We start from the raw sequence: 17974 nt of genomic DNA, 5'->3' as shown, positions 1-17974 counted from the left end.
CTGAGGACGTAGAGCACGAGGGGGAGCAAAGGCGAGAGGGAAAAGGCACGTGGGGACCTTGCCAGGCAACTCCTCAGTTGTCAACGCGCAGGTCCGGCGCCACGCCAAGGAGTGGCTTCTGACCCCCGAGATAAGTCATTCTCCGGAAATACTAGCTATCGCAGCACCAACCTCGCACCTAACACAGTTCCATTTTGGCGATGTCGCGCTCCTTTCTCACCGAATGATGGCTGCTTGAGCGCTAAAGGGGGCCTCCTGAGCATCGAGACTCAGGGGCTCTTACTGGACCCCGGGCCACTCACCTCCTGGCCTTGTACACGGCATCGCGACCTGGCATACCAGCGACGGCTGAAGCCTGCCATGGGACCGGGACCTGTCAGCACAGAGCGTCAAGTCCTCGCGAGGTTCGAAAGGAGGAACTAAGCTAAGACGGGACGAGCATCCCTCACCGCTTCATGATAAGGATCATATGAACAAATGGAACTACAAGCACCTTACAAACCCCTACGGGGTGTGTTCTTCGATTCCTCGTAGGGAACAAAAGGAGCAAATCCTAAAGAGTGCTAACTACGCCGCCTCCACAAGAGATGCCATCATCAACAGTGGGCCGTCAGCCACCGGCGCCAACCCCATACATATCAGTAGCTTCGGCGGCCTGACAAGCCCGCCGTGCTCTGAGAGCGACGCAAGCTCGGGGGCTCGTAGTTGTCGTCACTCGTCTCTGGAGTCGCGAGGAGCTCGGCGGAGTCGCTGGATCCTCCGACACCTCCGCTGCCTGAGGAGCTGCTGGGGAAGCAATTGGCGAGCCTAGTCCTCGCTGCGGCAGGGCCCCGGCCGCCTTTCTCAGGGCAGCACTCCAGTCGGCGTCCCTCCGTGTTGAAGACCTTGAAGAACATCAGGGAGGCGCCGTCGTACTCGAGGTGGATTACGTGGGCGCCACCCGTCCTGCCGACCCGGGCGATCTCGCCCCAGCCACGGGTTATGTAGACACTGTCCGGAGCGACGACCTGGACCTCCGCTTCGGTCGCAGGGGCACTGCAGTCGGCGTGCTGTAGCCAAAGCTCGATAGGCCCCCTCGGCGGGATCTCGAAGGTGAAGGAAGGAGGAAGGCGAATCCAGGACCAAGGAGGCATGGCGGCGTGAAGCATGAGCTCGCGAGAAGAGCCCTTGGCGTGAACTCCAGGAGGAACGACACGCACCGCCGTGTTCCGCCGGCGGCGGCGGCGCCTCGGGCGGTGCCGCTCGGCGCCATCGCCTTCAGGACCCTCGATCCGGGCATACAAGGGCAATGGGAATCCCGGCGGCGGCCGCTCGAACCATGGCATCGACACCTCCTGCCAAGCACCCCCCTTCCCCGTGGCAAGGGGCGGGCCGTTTCTTCGGGGGAAGCAGGACAGGACTCTCTCGGGGGGCCTTCCCCTTCTCTTCGGCAGAAAACCGACGGATCGGTGCCATTGGCGTAGGGAGGAGCGAGGACGAAGAGGAAGACAAAGAGTAGCTGGAAGAGATGAACTGGAAGGGCTTGTGCCGTTCTGTACATATAGCCAAGGGAGGCTGAGGGAGTCCTGGACTAGGGGGTGTCCGGACAGCCGGACTATCATAGTCCGCCGGACTCCAAGACTATGAAGATACAAGATTGAAGACTTCGTCCCGTGTCCGGATGGGACTTTCCTTGGCGTGGAAGGCAAGCTTGGCAATACGGATATGTAGATCTCCTACCATTGTAACCGACTCTGTGTAACCCTAGCCCTCTTCGGTGTCTATATAAACCGGAGGGCTTTAGTCCGTAGGACACAACATCCATTACAACAATCATACCATAGGCTAGCTTCTAGGGTTTAGCCTCCTTGATCTCGTGGTAGATCCACTCTTGTAATACCCATCATCAATATTAATCAAGCAGGACGTAGGGTTTTACCTCCATCAAGAGGGCCCGAACCTGGGTAAAACATCGTGTCCCTTGTCTCCTGTTACCGTCCTCCTAGACGCACAGTTCGGGACCCCCTACCCGAGATCCGCCGGTTTTGACCGACATTGGTGCTTTCATTGAGAGTTCCTCTGTGACGTCGCCGATAGGAAGGATGCCTCCACCCGTCTTCAAGGACAGTATTTTCGCCAAAGGGGCCTTGGCCACCGGCCAAACTATCCGGCTAGGTGGTTTTCTTATGACCGCCTGTCCGGCCACTGCTTCGACAATGACTTCTCAAGTCATCAAAAGCAATCTTCACGTCAGCTCAGAACTTGCCGAGCGGCTGGATCCAATAGAGCTCTCGTCTGTCAACGAGCTCTTGGATCGCATCGCCGCCCTGGGAGTCGCTACCGACTACAATCAGATTGGGCTTAAAACCGATCTGAGAGAGATTAACTCTCCTCAGGTCACCCACCACGTCGTAGTGGTAGAGGAACAATGCGGCGACTCTTCTCCTGTATTGAAAACTAGTCATGTCGGGGCTCCCGAACCCTCCATGCCGGATTTCCGCGGAGGGACGGACTTCGATCGAGCACTGAACTTAAAGGCAGGCATCGTTCCGGACTCGTTGGACAACGTCCCGCAATCCAAGCTTCCAAATTGGGAAACCTCCCGGCCTTCGAGCCTTGAGATGGGTAGGGTTCCGGACTTAATTCCACCCACCCGCCCAGACATATGCGATCTATCTCTAATCCGGCAAGAGCCCGCCGAAATAGTACATCACTACTGGGCCAGATTCCTCCTGGTTATGGACAGGATAAAGGACTGCCGAGAGGAAAACGCAATCTCAATTTTTTGCAATAATTGCACGGGCGAGGGAATCTTGAACGCCGTCAGCCGTCGTGAAATTACACGCTTCACCGACCTGGCGTCCATAGTACGAAAGTACTGTGCGATGGAGAGTTTCCGGAAAACCGAAAATAAGTTTTGGGACAATCCGGCCCCAAATACAACCCTAGTCCGTAACAAAAGGGTGCATTACACTCAGGCACCTGATACAAAAACCAAAAAGCAAAAACCCCATAGAGGGCATGGAACCGTACTGGAGGGATGGCTTAGCGGACCCTGTAAAATTTACAGTACAGAAGGCGCTGACCCAACACATAGCCTTCGAGCATGTTGGATATTACGGCAGGTGGCCAAAAGTGGCGAGGAGCTTCTAGCCCCGGAAAACCACTCCAACAATACCAGTACGGTATCAACAGTCTTCGAGACTTTTGCATCAAATAATATGCGAAAACGAACAATCTGCAGCCTCGCCGAAGTCTACCAAGTAGCAACAACAAATCCATGGAGCGACACAGCCATCACCTTCAATGCCAGCGACAAACCTAAATTCCGAACAGCCCGAGCGCCAGCCGCACTGGTACTTAGTCCAATAGTGGACGGCTTTCGACTTACAAAGGTCCTCATGGATGGCGGCAGGGGACTAAACCTCATCTACGACGAAACTCTTCAAAAAATGGAAATAGACTGGAGCCCAATTGAGCGAAGCAGCACAACCTTCAGAGGAATAATCCCTAGCCGGGAAGCGCGCTGCACCGGAAAAATCACACTCGATGTGGTGTTCGGCTCGCCGGAAAATTACAGATCTGAAGAAGTCATGTTCCAAGTGGCCCCGTTCAACAGCGAATATCACGCTATATTAGGACGAGAGGCATTCACATTTTTTCAAGCAGTACCCCATTACGGGTATATGAAGCTCAAAATGCGTGGGCCCGGTGGAATAATCACTCTCGTTAGTGATCCGGACATAGCACTCCGCGCCGAAAACAAGACAGCCGCATTAGCGCTGGAGGCACTATCCGAAGCCCTAGCGGCAGAAGAACTCACCGCGCTGCGCTCTACTGTAAATAGGGACGACGTGATACTCGATAAGAGATCCAAGTCCACCTCCTTTAAACCAGCGGAAGAAATAGTAAAATTCCAGGTCCATCCAACGGACCCAACAAAGACGGCCTCCATCGGGGCACAATTGAACCCTGATGTAGACGCCGCACTGCGAGAATTCCTTCTGGAAAATTGGGACATTTTCGCCTGGCACCCCTCGGATATGCCCGGAATCCCACGCAGATTGGCAGAACACAGCCTAAACATCCTAAAAGGATTGAAGCCAGTCAAACAGGCTCTTCGACGATTTTCCGAACCCAAAAGACAGGCAATGGGAGAAGAGCTAGCCAAACTATTGGAAGTCGGATTCATCAGAGATATCAAACATCCGGATTGGCTAGCAAACCTGGTAATGGTACCAAAGAAGGACAAATCCTGGCGCCTATGCATCGATTTTAAAGACCTCAACAAGGCCTGCCCAAAGGATCCCTTCCCCCTCCCCCGCATCGACCAGATAATCGATGCTACTGCATGGCACGATTCATTGTGCTTCCTTGACGCATACTCCAGCTACCATCAAATCAAGATGGCGGAAGCAGACCAAGCCGCAACGGCATTCATCACTCCATATGGACCATTCTGCTTCAACACGATGCCCTTCGGACTTAAAAACGCCGGCGCAACATATCAGCGCATGATTCAAACATGTCTGGCCACCCAGATCGGCAAAACAGTAGAGGCATACATAGACGACGTAGTCGTCAAAACCAAACACGTCGAAACTCTAGTAGACGACTTGAGGCTCACATTCGACAACCTCAGAGCATATGACATCAAGCTGAATCCGGAAAAATGCGTTTTTGGCGTACCAGCCGGAAAGCTACTGGGCTTCATTGTATCCGGTAGAGGAATTGAAGCAAACCCAGCCAAGATCCAAGCTCTGTCACAGCTTGATATCCCAAAAGACCTCAAGCAAATACAAAAATTGACTGGATGCATGGCGGCTCTAAGCCGCTTTATCTCCCATCTAGGAGAAAAGGCATTGCCCCTCTATCGCCTCCTTAGGCGCACCGAACACTTCGAGTGGATGGATGCTGCCACTGCCGGACTCGAAGAAGTAAAAGCCATATTGGCAACAAATCCGGTCCTGGCTGCGCCCAACCTGGGCGAACCAATGTTGTTATACATCGCAGCAACACATCAAGTTGTAAGCGCGGTACTCGTCGTCGAACGAGAGACAGAAGGGCATAAATTCCTCTTCAAAAACCAGTGTACTACGTATCCACTGTGTTAACCCCCTGCAAGTCCCGTTACCCGCACTTTCAAAAGATAGCGTATGCGGTGTTCATGGCATCCCGGAAGCTCCGACACTATTTTCAAGAGTGTTCGATAACAGTGGCCTCCGAAGTACCACTCAACGACATTATAAACAACCGCGACGCAATGGGCAGGATTGCAAAATGGGCCATTGAGCTCTTATCATTCGATATAACTTACAAACCTCGGCGAGCTATAAAGTCACAAGTTTTGGCTTACTTTGTCGCTGAATGGACCGAAGCCGAACTCCCTAAAGAGTACGGCGCATACTCCAATTGGATTATGCACTTCGACGGCTCTAAAATATTGGCCGGACTGGGGGGCTGGCGTCGTATTGACATCCCCGACCGGGGACACAGTCCAATACGTACTTCAAATAATGTACACAGACTCCAACAACGCAGCCAAATACGAGGCCCTTTTACATGGTCTCCGGATGGCAATCTCCATGGGCATTCAACGCCTAGAGGTGCACGGGGATTCAAACCTTGCAATATCCCAAATAAATGGAGACTTTGATGCCAAGGATCCAAAAATGGCAGCATATCGCAACGCTATCCTAAAAATGTCAGCTCGGTTTGAAGGACTCGAATTCCATCACGTAGCCCGGGATAATAACCAAGCAGCCGACGTACTGGCACGCATCGGCGCAAAACGCGACGCTGTCCCTCCAAACATCTTCCTGGAACGGCTCTTCAAGCCATCCATACTATGGGAAGAGGAGTCCGGAAATAACAAACCGGAAAAAGCCGCACCAACCGGCGATTCAGCCGATGACATACCACCTTCGGCCCACGACATAATGGCAGTAATCGCCCCGTGGACAGAACCATTCCTAGCATACTTGCTTAGGCAGGAACTTCCCGAAAATGAGGCCCGCTGTATTGTCCGGCGATCTAAAGCCTACAAGGTCCATGAGGGAGAACTTTATAAGAAAAGGACAACTAGAGTCCTTCAAAGGTGTATCTCCGAAGAGGAAGGGCGAAACCTTCTGGCTGAAATTCATGCCGGACTAGGCGGACACCATGCCGCAGCTCGGCCCCTTGTAGGAAAGGCATTTCGTACAGGATTTTATTGGCCGACGGCCCGGGCAGATGCTCAGGACTTAGTCCAAAGATGTGTCGGTTGTCAGCTCTTTGCCAATCAGAGCCATATGCCACCCACCGCCCTCAAAACTATACCCATTACCTGGCCGTTTGCGGTCTGGGGGCTTGACATGGTTGGACCCCTTAAGGGGGGAACCCACAAGCAAAGGTACCTATTAGTCATGGTGGATAAATTCACCAAATGGATAGAGGCCAAGCCAGTCAAAACGGCAGAGTCCGGACCAGTGATAGACTTTATCTCCGGGGTAGTACACCATTTTGGTGTCCCCCACAACATCATCACCGATAACGGCACGAATTTTACGGCCGACGAGGTTAAATCATGGTGCAAAAATATGGGCATTAAGCTCGATTACGCTTCAGTCTATCATCCTCAAACCAACGGTCAAGTGGAACGAGCAAATGGTCTAATAATGAGCGGCAACAAACCCAGACTAGTGCGGTCACTTATGAAATCTGACACACACTGGGTAGAGGAGCTCGACTCCGTACTCTGGGGGCTGCGGACAACGCCCAACCGTACTACCGGATTCACACCATTTTTTATGGTATACGGCACAGAGGTAGTTCTGCCCTGCGACATCATTCATGACTCACCTCGAGTGCGTATGTACGAAGAAAGAGAACCCGAGCTGGATCGGCAGGACAGCTTGGACGCATTGGAGGAAGAACGCAACGTCGCCAAGGCTCGTTCCGCATTCTATCAGCAGCAGGCTCGAAGATATCAAAGCAGAGAAGTACGGGCCAAGACTTACAACATTGGCGAACTAGTTCTACGCCTGCCGAACAAGAAAAAGGACAAGCTCAAGCCCAAATGGGAGGGCCCCTTCATTATCGATCAAGTCCTGACCGGCGGGGCGTACCGTCTACGAAATGCGTCGGACAACCGACTCGAGCCGAACCAATGGAATGCAGCCCGCCTCCGAAGATTCTATGCCTAGCGCCGGACTAAGAGTTCGTCCCCTTCCCCCGTTCAAATTTTTACACTTCAGCTGTCTTTTGTTTCTCTTTCTCCTCTTAACCCTTTTACTAAAAAGCCCTTAAGGGCATACTTGCGCATTGTTCGCATACACTTGATGTGCCATCCGCACTCATTATACCTGGGGGCTTCTTTATCAGAAGCCTAATTATAAGGGCTTCATGCCCAGCACATGTGTCAAGCTTCCACACGTACCTTTTATTCACCATTATATGCATCGATATGACTTAAGTTTTGGCCAAGCTGGGTTGCCTGGCTCCTGTGCTTACCCCTACGTTCCCGATTGTTCGGCTAGGAGGTAAAGGGAGCACCTCTGCGATTGTTACTGCCGGGTCAGCCGGATGTGTACCTCAGACTGGGTGAAGCCGAAAGCTAGCGTTCTTAAGGGAATATTCGGTCGGTGACTTGAAAGATGATTTTTTATATACTTATTTATCTGCCCCCAGATGTTTTTCTGCTCTTTTCGCAGTCCGGACATGCACTTTAGGGCATGCGTCCCAGGGAAAGGAACCCCTAACGGAACTATTCTCCCTGGAAGATGTTTCTTACTAACCATGTAATATAACATAACTAGTTGGGCACTTGTCTGATAAAGCACTAATGACCCCTACGCCTGGTCTCCATGCAGGCCCCGGTTGTTTTTTAACCGAGAAGGTATTCGGACACACTCCGGACTCTAGGGTCCCGAGGTCGAAGCGAAAAGGTCGGCAAAGACAAACGATCTACAATCCGGCTAGAAGGCATTTTTACATGTCTTTTTAAAATACATTGTCACATTGACTGACTGTATTCCTCCTCACTCCCGTCTAATAGGTTGTCCAATTTATAGTCCCGTTGGGAAAATTTAGCGGCAACCTCTACTTGGCCGTATACTAAACTCACAGGGATCTCCTTCCCGTCGGGCCCCATAGGTCCGACTTAGACCATATGGTTGGGATCCGCCTTCTTGTACCGCGTCTTCACCATGGCCCAGGCCTCCCTGGCACCTTGACGGCAGGCCGAAATCTTCCATAAACGGAAGCGCTGCCGCATTCCCTGAAGCTTCTCCGCAAGCTCCCCAAGGCCTTCGGGCAGGGAAAGGGCCGGCCATAAAGCATGAACGACGCTGCTCATCGCCTGCCGAACTCGTTCGAGCAGCTGCAACAGTTCGGGAAGTTGATCACCCGTCAATACGGACATCTCCTCCGCAGGGCGACCTGTGAGTATACCTATAGACATATTTTGTCAATTGACTTCCTCGCTGAACTCTTCTTTTCAAAGGAGTCCGCTCAAGCACTTACTATAGATGCCGCGACGAAGCCGCTGATTCTCCTTAACGGAGCCAGACAGCTCGGCCCGAACACCTTTCAGCTCTTCTCCGAGCTGGGCGTGGGCATCCTGGAGCTTCCTTTCCTGCTGCACCCTATGCAGCACCCTCTCGCCGGCCTTCAGCTGGCGCAGCCGTTCTTGCCTGTCCGGATCTTGTCCGGCAGCACCTGCAATGTCATTATTAGACTTGCGCGCATGCCGCACAACGCTTATATTTTTTAAATAATGTGTTACCAGGAGGCGTCTCTGTGTTTCCTCCTGCGGCAGCGAGTGCGGCCTCAAGTTGGGCCTTGCACTCTTGCAGCTCCTGAGACAGTTGGGTATTCTTCTCGGTAAGATCCTGCGTTTCAAATGATCCTTAAATCAGTTAACATAACTACTTTAAGTCTCGGGGGCTACTGGCATATATAACTGCTAAATTCTCTTACCCGTATGTCTTTTACATACTGCTCCGTGGCTCTGGTAAAGCCATCTTGAGCAGCACGGAGGTGCGCGTCCCCCGCATTAAAGGCATTTAGCGCCTCAGGGGAGAAGCACGCGTCATGAAATACTGTCCGGCGGCGCCTATGGTTCATGGCGCTCTCCACCTCAGACTTGGTGGCGGACAGTCTGTCGGCATCCTCCGTTGGAGGAGTGTCCGGCTCGCGCCCTGCGCTCGCCTCCCCCTCCAGACCAGGTGCTGGAGCCTGGCTGGTAGAGGTTGGATTGGCAACCTCCACGCCCGCAGTCCGGCGGGCACTTTTCCTCCTACAAAAATCATGAGCACTCAAACGTTTCCTAGGAACGTTGCTCCAAATAATGAACTGTGAGCTATACCTTTGCGGCGACGTTTTAGTCCGCGTCGCGCTCCTCTTCCACCTACTAGTCCGGACTGGCCCTTGTTGGTCAGCCGCCGCGGGCTCGGCTTCCCGCCCTGAAGGCGCTTCCTGCAAAACGCCATCGTATGCGAAGGTCAGAAATGAGCGAGGAAGAAATGATGGTGTCGGGACTTCGGTCGCGATCACCTGGGAAGCCGGATATAGTCCGGGGTAGTCAGCCGTAATGGCGACTAAAGCATTATCCATGCTGAGCTGGTGGAACACCCCGTCGATTAGCTCCACCTTTATGTCCGGATCCTCTTCGAAGGCCGGATCCTGGGATCTCTCTAGATCCTCAGGCTGCGGAGCTGGACTTCGCATGTCCTCCACAACCCGACGCAGCTCATGCGTCAAAAAACACAATATAAGAAACCTAAACTTTGAAAGCATGGGATTGGGCACGTAAAGTGTTCGCTTACCCAACGCCGAGGGTTATTCATGGAGAACCCATTCAACGGGTTCGTCTGGAGGAAGTCCTCCTTCTCTCCCTTGTACAGGTCGGACAGGATCTTCGCCAGGACCTCGACCGAACCCGGCCCTTTACGGCCATGACGGGTGGCATCGTCCTCCTCGTTGAAATCCCACATGGGGTGGCCCCTGTATTGTAGTGGCTGCACCCTCCGCATAATGCATGTTGCCATGACTCCAATCATGGTCAACCCGGAATGGGCCAGTAACCTTATCCGGCCCATCAGATAATGGACGCTCTTGTCTTCCTCCAGTTGGGGGCTCCGCGGACGCCAACTAAGGCGTTTCTTCAGAGGAGCATTGCTGAACTCCGGGAGGCTGATCCGAACAGGGTCCGGCAGCGGAGCGTCTTCTATGTAAAACCATTCCGAAGGCCAGTCTTCGGACGCCTTCTTAGGGGTTCCGGATGGATATCCGGTCCCGGCAATGCGCCAAATTTCGGCGTCGCCCAGTTGATATATGGACCCCTCGTGAGAGCGGGGCACAGGGCAGAACAACCTCTTCCACAGCGCGAAATGGGGCTCGACGCCCAGGAATAGCTCGCAAAGAGCTATGTAACCCGCAATATGCAGGATAGAGGCGGGCGTGAGGTGATGGAGCCGGAGTCCGTAGAACTCCAGGATCCCGCGGAGGAACGGATGTATAGGAAATCTGAGCCCCCTTATCAGATAGGGGACGAAGCATACCCGCTCCCCTTTGTTGGGACTTGGGGTGGCCTCCGCTTGCTTCCCACCTTTATAGGTGGCTAGCCAGGCTCGAACCGGAACCATGAAGGCCGGAGGGAGATATCCCTCCGCTTGGAGCTTCACTAGCTCGTTGTGCGGAACAGAGCATCTCCTCCAATCTCCAGGCAGAGGGCTGGGAGCGCGAGAAGAGGAGCCGCGTTGACGGTCCATGATGGAATGGATTTTTGGTCAGAAGCGCTCCGATGAGTACTCGCGGAAGGAAGATGGTGTGATTTGGATCTGGATTCTTGCCTCTCTTATAGGCAGATTATTTGCGCAGCTAGGGGGTAAAACATAAAAGATACCCTGGCTTTTCGCATTCGTGCGACGCATGGAAGAAGGCCACTATTGGGCGTGGAAGGCAAGAAGCCCAACATTGATAAGGAAGCCGGACACTGTTCGGCAGGTACATGGAACTTAGAGGAGAACCCGCCTTGCAACGCCGAAGACTACATACGCGCTGGACTAATCGTCATTAAAGCCTGGTTCGGGGGCTACTGAGGGAGTCCTGGACTAGGGGGTGTCCGGACAGCTGGACTATCATTGTCCGCCGGACTCCAAGACTATGAAGATACAAGATTGAAGACTTCGTCCCGTGTCCGGATGGGACTTTCCTTGGCGTGGAAGGCAAGCTTGGCAACACGGATATGTAGATCTCCTACCATCATAACCGACTCTGTGTAACCCTAGCCCTCTCCGGTGTCTATATAAACCGGAGGGCTTTAGTTCGTAGGACACAACATCCATTACAACAATCATACCATAGACTAGCTTCTAGGGTTTAGCCTCCTTGATCTCGTGGTAGATCCACTCTTGTAAGACCCATCATCAATATTAATCAAGCAGGACGTAGGGTTTTACCTCCATCAAGAGGGCCCGAACCTGGGTAAAACATCGTGTTCCTTGTCTCCTGTTACCATCCGCCTAGACGCACAGTTCGGAACCCCCTACCCGAGATCCGCCGGTTTTGACACCGACAGAGGCCAACCGTCGGCCTCCACGATCACAGGTAATCATGACCCGTTTTGCATGCAGGGACTTGTCAATTCGTGCAGTTGCCGAGGCACCGCGAGGAGTCAGGACGCCCACGTCCAATCAACCGCCACGCGGCGCCCAAGCCCGCAGGCTATTGGGGCCTGCGGCGCCTCGCACTTGCCCCTTCGCTTCTCCGCCAAGCCAAGTCCAAGCGCGCCTTTGGCCCGGGGCCTACTGTCGTTGTTCTGGGAACGGGGGTACCCAGACTTGCCTACCTGCAGCGTGGCTCAAGGAGTGGCCCAGTACGGCCCATCTTCATCAACGCATACTCAAGATCCTCGCGAGGGGCCAAGCCTCGCAAGGCAGACGACAGGAGGCTTCCTCAGGCACGGCCTCGTCAGGCTGGCTCGCGAGGAGGTGGCGAGATCAAGGCGGGGTACCTCGCGAGGTGCCCATGATGCAAGCCATGACGACCGAGGCCAGGCGGGCGCCGCCCTACGCAGAGTCCTTGTTTCCTCTTTGGTGCAAAGGGGGCAAGCACAGGCAAGAGAATCAAGCAAAGGCAACCATTTCGGTGCAACAAGACCAAGACCAGCAGGACGGCAGAACGGATGTCATCATGGATCCCAAGCCGGCGTCATCGTCAGGGTCTTTGGCAGGCGAGGACCAACTTTAGTCAGGATAAGTGTACTAGATGTTCCCCTTCAAAATGGCCAACTGTTGGCGCCCGTCCCGCTCAATATTTGGGAAGAGGCCCAGGGCCTCCGCCTATAAATAGGACTAGCCACCCACAGGGTAGAGGAATCGGATCGGATCGGATAGGCATCTGCATCTAGAGAGAGAGAAAGAGAGGCGACTGAACTCCCCTAGCAGTTCATCGCACCAGCCAAGAACAGACCCTCGCGAGGCTGTTCTTCCTTGTACTGTTCATCATTAGCCCCCGAGGCAATCCACACGCCACAAACTGGAGTAGGATATTACACCACAATGGTGGCCTGAAACAGTATAAATCTTGTGTCCCTTATGTTGTTCTTCGTGTAGTTCTAGATCCTTGCGAGGCGACCAGACATGGGTAGGCAGGGGGTGTGATCTCCACGTACACCCCAGAGTTCGAACCTTGAGGGTCTGCCAGAACCCGAAATTCGACAGCTTGTCCCCCTCAGAAGTGGCCGAGGCCCGCTCCAGCGCTGCTCGGACAGAGGGATCAGAGTGAACCCAGCCAGAGATCAGCTCCAGGCGCCCGGCTACCAGGTGGGAGTCGGTGCCCTGGAGATCCTTGCGTAGCTGACCCAGCTCGGAAAGGGCAAGGTCCAAGACAGCAGGAGAGGCAGAGGAATCTGGAACCTGTGGTGCAGGAGGAGAAGGCGGCAGCATGACCACTGCTCGGGAGACTTGGGGCTCCTGAGTCTGGCCACCTCAGCGACAGCATCAGGCACCGGCACTTTTGGAGCCGGGAGGGCCATGGGGGCTGGCACCCCGCCAGAGCGCTCCTTCGGGCCTCGCAAGGACGATCGGGCAGGGGAATTGCGAACTTCACCGCCTCCCTTTCCCACGGGAGAAGGCGCGGTTGCAGCAGATGAGCCTGCCCCAGGAGGAGCCACCGTGTCCCCCTTCCTCTTCTTCGCTGCAAGCAGCAGCCTAACCAAGTGATGCAGAACGTCAAGCCCCGGCAGCAAAAACAAGAAGAATATGGAGTTTGAGCACTTACTGGTCAATCACGGCATAGGCCACCGACCTCTTGCCGAGCTTAAAGCCTGAGAGCCTCTTGGTCCGGGGCGCAGCCTCGAGCGGTCTAGGAGTCGAAGAGGGCGCACCAGAAGGGTCAGAGGCGGCTTCGGGCGGTGCCTGGGTAGGAGTAGCCCCTCAGGAGATCAGCGCTAAACTGTCCTTCTTCTAGATCACGGGCGAGTCCTCTTCCTCTCACGCGGCGTCGGCCTCGTCATCGCCCGGCAAGGTGCGGAGGCTGCTGGCCCTGCGCCGGGGGAGGTCTCCCCCGTCCCCTCAGTGCCTTCATGTTGCCCGGCCTCAGGTCGGCGTTTATCTCCTCCAGCACCGACTTCGCCTGTCTGTCATCAAGCTTTGCGCGAGACCACCCCTCATCGGGCTGGGGCAGCCCCGTTGGCAATGCCAGCCGGGCATGGATACATCTGGCATCCATCATGACCCACTTGCTCTGGAAACCGTCGACCCTCTTTTCGGTCTTTGAGATCGCGTTGGCCTTGCAGTACGCGACAAAGCCGACGCACGCCAAAGTATGATCGCCGTTGATTCGGAGGTAGAAGAAGTGGCGTAGCAGAGCCACGGACCGCATCACCCCAACATGCGCCTCACAATAGTAGGCGAAAATCGACAAAAGGAGAACAGAGTTGGGATGGAGATGAAGGGTCTGCAACCTGTAATGGCAAAGTACGGCGTAGAACTCGGAGAAAGGAGGAACCAGGCCGGCGACGACGGTGTTCATGAAGAAGGGGTAGAAGGTGTTCCCCTTAGCCTCCCGCTCGGCGGAGCCCGCCCAGAGTCCGGTCTCCCCCATCTCGCTGCCCTCCACTGCCATCATCAGGCGCGTTGCGCCGAGATTCTTCTTCGACATGTTAGGGGCATGCAGGGCCGGTGAGTACCAAGCCGGCGGGGCATCGGCCATGGCTTTGCGGGGCGCCATTGCTCGCTGAGAGGGGAAGGAAGGAGCGGATCATGAGATTTCGGAAGCAAGAGAGCAAGGAAGGGGATCTGGAGCAAGGCGAAAGAGAGCAATGAAGGCATGCCTCACCCACTCTAGCCTTTTGTCAGCCGGGCAGTTGCCGAGGCAGCGTGGGAAAGCGGAGACGCCCATGTCCAATCAGTCGCCACGCGTCGGCCAAGGCCGCAGGCTGTTGGGGCCCGCGCCGCTCCGCACATGCCCTTTGACTTGGCTGCTAAGCCAAGTCCAAGCGCGCCTTGGGCCCGGGGGCTACTATTGGTGTTCTTGGAATGGGGGTCCCCAGACTTGCCTGCCTGCAGCCTGTAGCGTGGCTCAACAGTGGCCCAGTATGGCCCGTCTTCATCAACCCAAGCTCAAGACCCTCGTGATGGGCCAAGCCTCGCGGTGCGGATGACACAAGACCTCCTCAGGGGCGGCCTCACCAGGCAGGCTCACGAGGAGGCGGAGATATCAAGGAGAGGGGTACCTCGCGAGGTGCTCATGACGCAAGCCATGACGATCAAGACCAGGCGGGCGCCAGCCTGCGCAGTGTCCTTGTTTCCTCTTTGGTGCAAAGGGGGCAAGCGGAGGCGCAGAGTACCGAGGCATCAAGCAATGGTTTCATATCCGTGCATCGAGACCAAGACCAGCAGAGTGGCAGGACGGAGGTCACCGTGGAGCCCAAGACGGTGCCATCGCTAGTGCCTTTGGCGGTCGAGGACCACCTTTAGTCAGGATAGCTTGTACTAGATGTCCCCTTTCAAAATAGCCGTTGTTGGCTCCCTTCCCGTCTCAATATTTGGGAAGAGGACTAGGGCCTATATATATAGGGCTAGCCACCACAGTAGAAGGAGAGGTTAAGTTCATCCGCATCCCACCACAAGAACACCTCTCGCAAGGTTGTTCTTCCTCTGTACTGTTCATCATCAGCCGAAGAGGCAATCCACCACACCACACACTAGATTAGGGTATTACACCACAACGGTGGCCCGAACCTGTATAAACCTCGCGTATCTTGTGTTGTTCATCCTTCTAGATTAGAATCGCAGCGAGGTTGTGGGCGTATTTCGTTAGGGAGAAGATCTTCGTGCGCACCCCAGAGTTCGAACCTTAAGGGTTTTGCCAGAACCCGATATCTGACAAAACCAACCAATCATACCTAAGGAGAATGTTGGGTCTTTAAACAGGCCAGCAAGTTAAATGCCAAAAAAAGGAAAAGGGATCGCAAAGCGATGACGACGAGGAGCCCCGGCCGACGAACACATGGGGACAGAAAAAGTTTCCTCCCCAAGTTAAAACGGTGAATATGATATATGCTACCCATATCCCCAAAAGGGAGCGGAAGCGTGCACTAAGGGACGCCTACGCGATGGAGCCAGTCGCCCCAAAATACAACCTGTGGTCCTCCTGTTCGATCACCTTCGATCGAAGGGACCATCCGACTAGTATCCGTCATGGCGGTTCAGCCGCACTGGTGCTAGACCGTATCATTGACGAATTCCACCTCACACGCCTCCTCATGGACGGTGGTAGCAGCCTGAACCTCCTCTATCAGGATACAGTGCGCAAAATGGGTAATGCTCCCTCATGAATTAAGCCCACCAAAACCACCTTTAAAGGTGTCATACAAGGTGTAGAGGCCTGCTGTACGGGCTCAATATCACTTGAAGTGGTCTTCGGATCCCCGGATAATTTCCGAAGCGAAGAATTAATCTTTGATATCGTCCCCTTCCGCAGTGGTTATCACACACTGCTCGGACGAACCGCATTCGCTCGTTTCAATGCGGTGCCGCACTATGCCTACCTTAAGCTCAAGATGTCTGGACCGCGCGGTGTTATAACAGTCAATGGAAATACGGAGCGCTCCCTCCGTACTAAGGAGCACACCGCGGCCCATGCCGCAGACGTACAGAGTAGCCTTCTTAGGCAAAACCTCAATTCAGCAATGAAGCCCCCGGACACCGTCAAGTGAGTTCGAGCTACTCTGCATCAGGGCCGTCCGGCTCGTCCAGGGCTCAGCTAGCAACCCGGCCTTCGTCCCAGCCCCAATCAAGCGGTGAAATTCGTGCCCCGAGTACACAACTACGCACTTAAAATACCATGGGCACGGGCGGAGGCACGGCTAGACCGCGGTCCACAATGCGGCTCAACTGCTCCCGGATTCGCATACCTTCACTTTTTCTCATTTTTCTTTCACATTTTTTCTCCTCTCGAGGCTTTTTTCTGATAAACCTGATAAGCGGACACATCGTGGGACAAATACACCAAGAAAGCTAGGGGCTTGGACGTACAAGGGAATACCCGAGTGGTCGCTACTAATGATCATCATACCTGTTTTAAATACCCGCACGCAGCTCACTCTTGGTTGTGGCATGTTAAATAGCCTAATTAGCTTATTGCACTACTCAAACTACAACAAAAAATAATTTGCAGCGTCAGCTCATTACTTAATTTTTCCTTGTATATTTATTTATTATCAATTGCACCCGTACATTCTGGTATGCCTTAATACGCCAGGGGCTTCATTGTACCCCATAAAACGGCAAGAAAGTTCGAACACTTTTACAGTACAGTTCGGCACCCCGAACTTATAGCATTATATGCATTGGCTCAAAATCATGTCTTTGGTCAATAGTTGTGTTGCCCGGCTCCTGTTCTTGCTACCTTAGGTTTCACTATCTTGGCTAGGGTAGTAAAGGGAGAACTACTACGATTGTGTCCCGGTTCTTCCGGACGAGCACCTCAGTAGAGAAAGCCGAAAAATGACTGTCATGATGCGGCGAGAGCTGGTCAGCTGTTCAAGAGGTCACAAAATCTTTACCAATTTCTTCCGCATTATGCGATAACTAATGCATCATGCGACGAATCAGTTTTTATCCGATCAGGTGTTATACAATACCCCAAGTTCGGTCTTCCGAACACTAGGGGTTGTGCCTACCTTTCTTTTGTCAAACTCCTATGGCTAAGTGAGGCTGATAAAGCCATGTAGTCTGATTGCCTAGTTCATCACGCTAAACACCTCCTTTAAGGACCAATAATCTGGAGTAAAGAGTGTTTAGATTTATCCCAAACACCCCCGTACTTCCTACGTGAGGGCAAAAGCCGACGACTGGCGAACTCTCAGAATTAATTTTAAAACGGCCGCACAGGAGTTAATAATTCAAATAACAAGCATTATTTTACATAACGACCTTGTTTCATATTACGGCATAGGATAACATGCATACATTCATGGGAATATAATATCCTTGGCACATTGCTCCGCCACAAGGCGGGATCCCTCCAGGACACTGTCATATTACATCTCGGGCTTGCGGTGCTCTTTCCCTTCGGGCGGTCCTTCGGTCATCAGCTTCACATCATCCATCTTCGCCCAATGCACCTTGACGCAAGGAAAGGCCATTCGCACACCTTCAATGCAGACCGACCGCTTGATGGCGTCAAGCTGAGGGCAGGCACTAACCAGCCGCTTCACGAGTCTGAAGTAGCTGCTGGGAATCGCTTCGGCAGGCCATAGCCGGATAATAAAATCCTTGAGGGCTAGTTCGGCCACCCTATGCAGCTCGACCAGCTACTTCAGCTGATCGTTAAAGGGTACTGGGTATTCTGGCGCAAGATATTGCAACTAGAACAGCTTCTTCATAGAGCTCCCCTCTTCGGCTCGGTAGAATTGGGCGGTGTAAGACACGCTGCACGGCAGATCCGCAAACACCCATGGAGAACTCCGAATCCTGGTCAGTAAATGAAATCTTTCCTTCGCGTA

This window comes from Triticum dicoccoides, chromosome 6B, assembly GCF_002162155.2.
Source record: "Triticum dicoccoides isolate Atlit2015 ecotype Zavitan chromosome 6B, WEW_v2.0, whole genome shotgun sequence".
Lineage (NCBI taxonomy): Eukaryota > Viridiplantae > Streptophyta > Magnoliopsida > Poales > Poaceae > Triticum > Triticum dicoccoides.
This window is presented reverse-complemented; position numbering follows the sequence as displayed.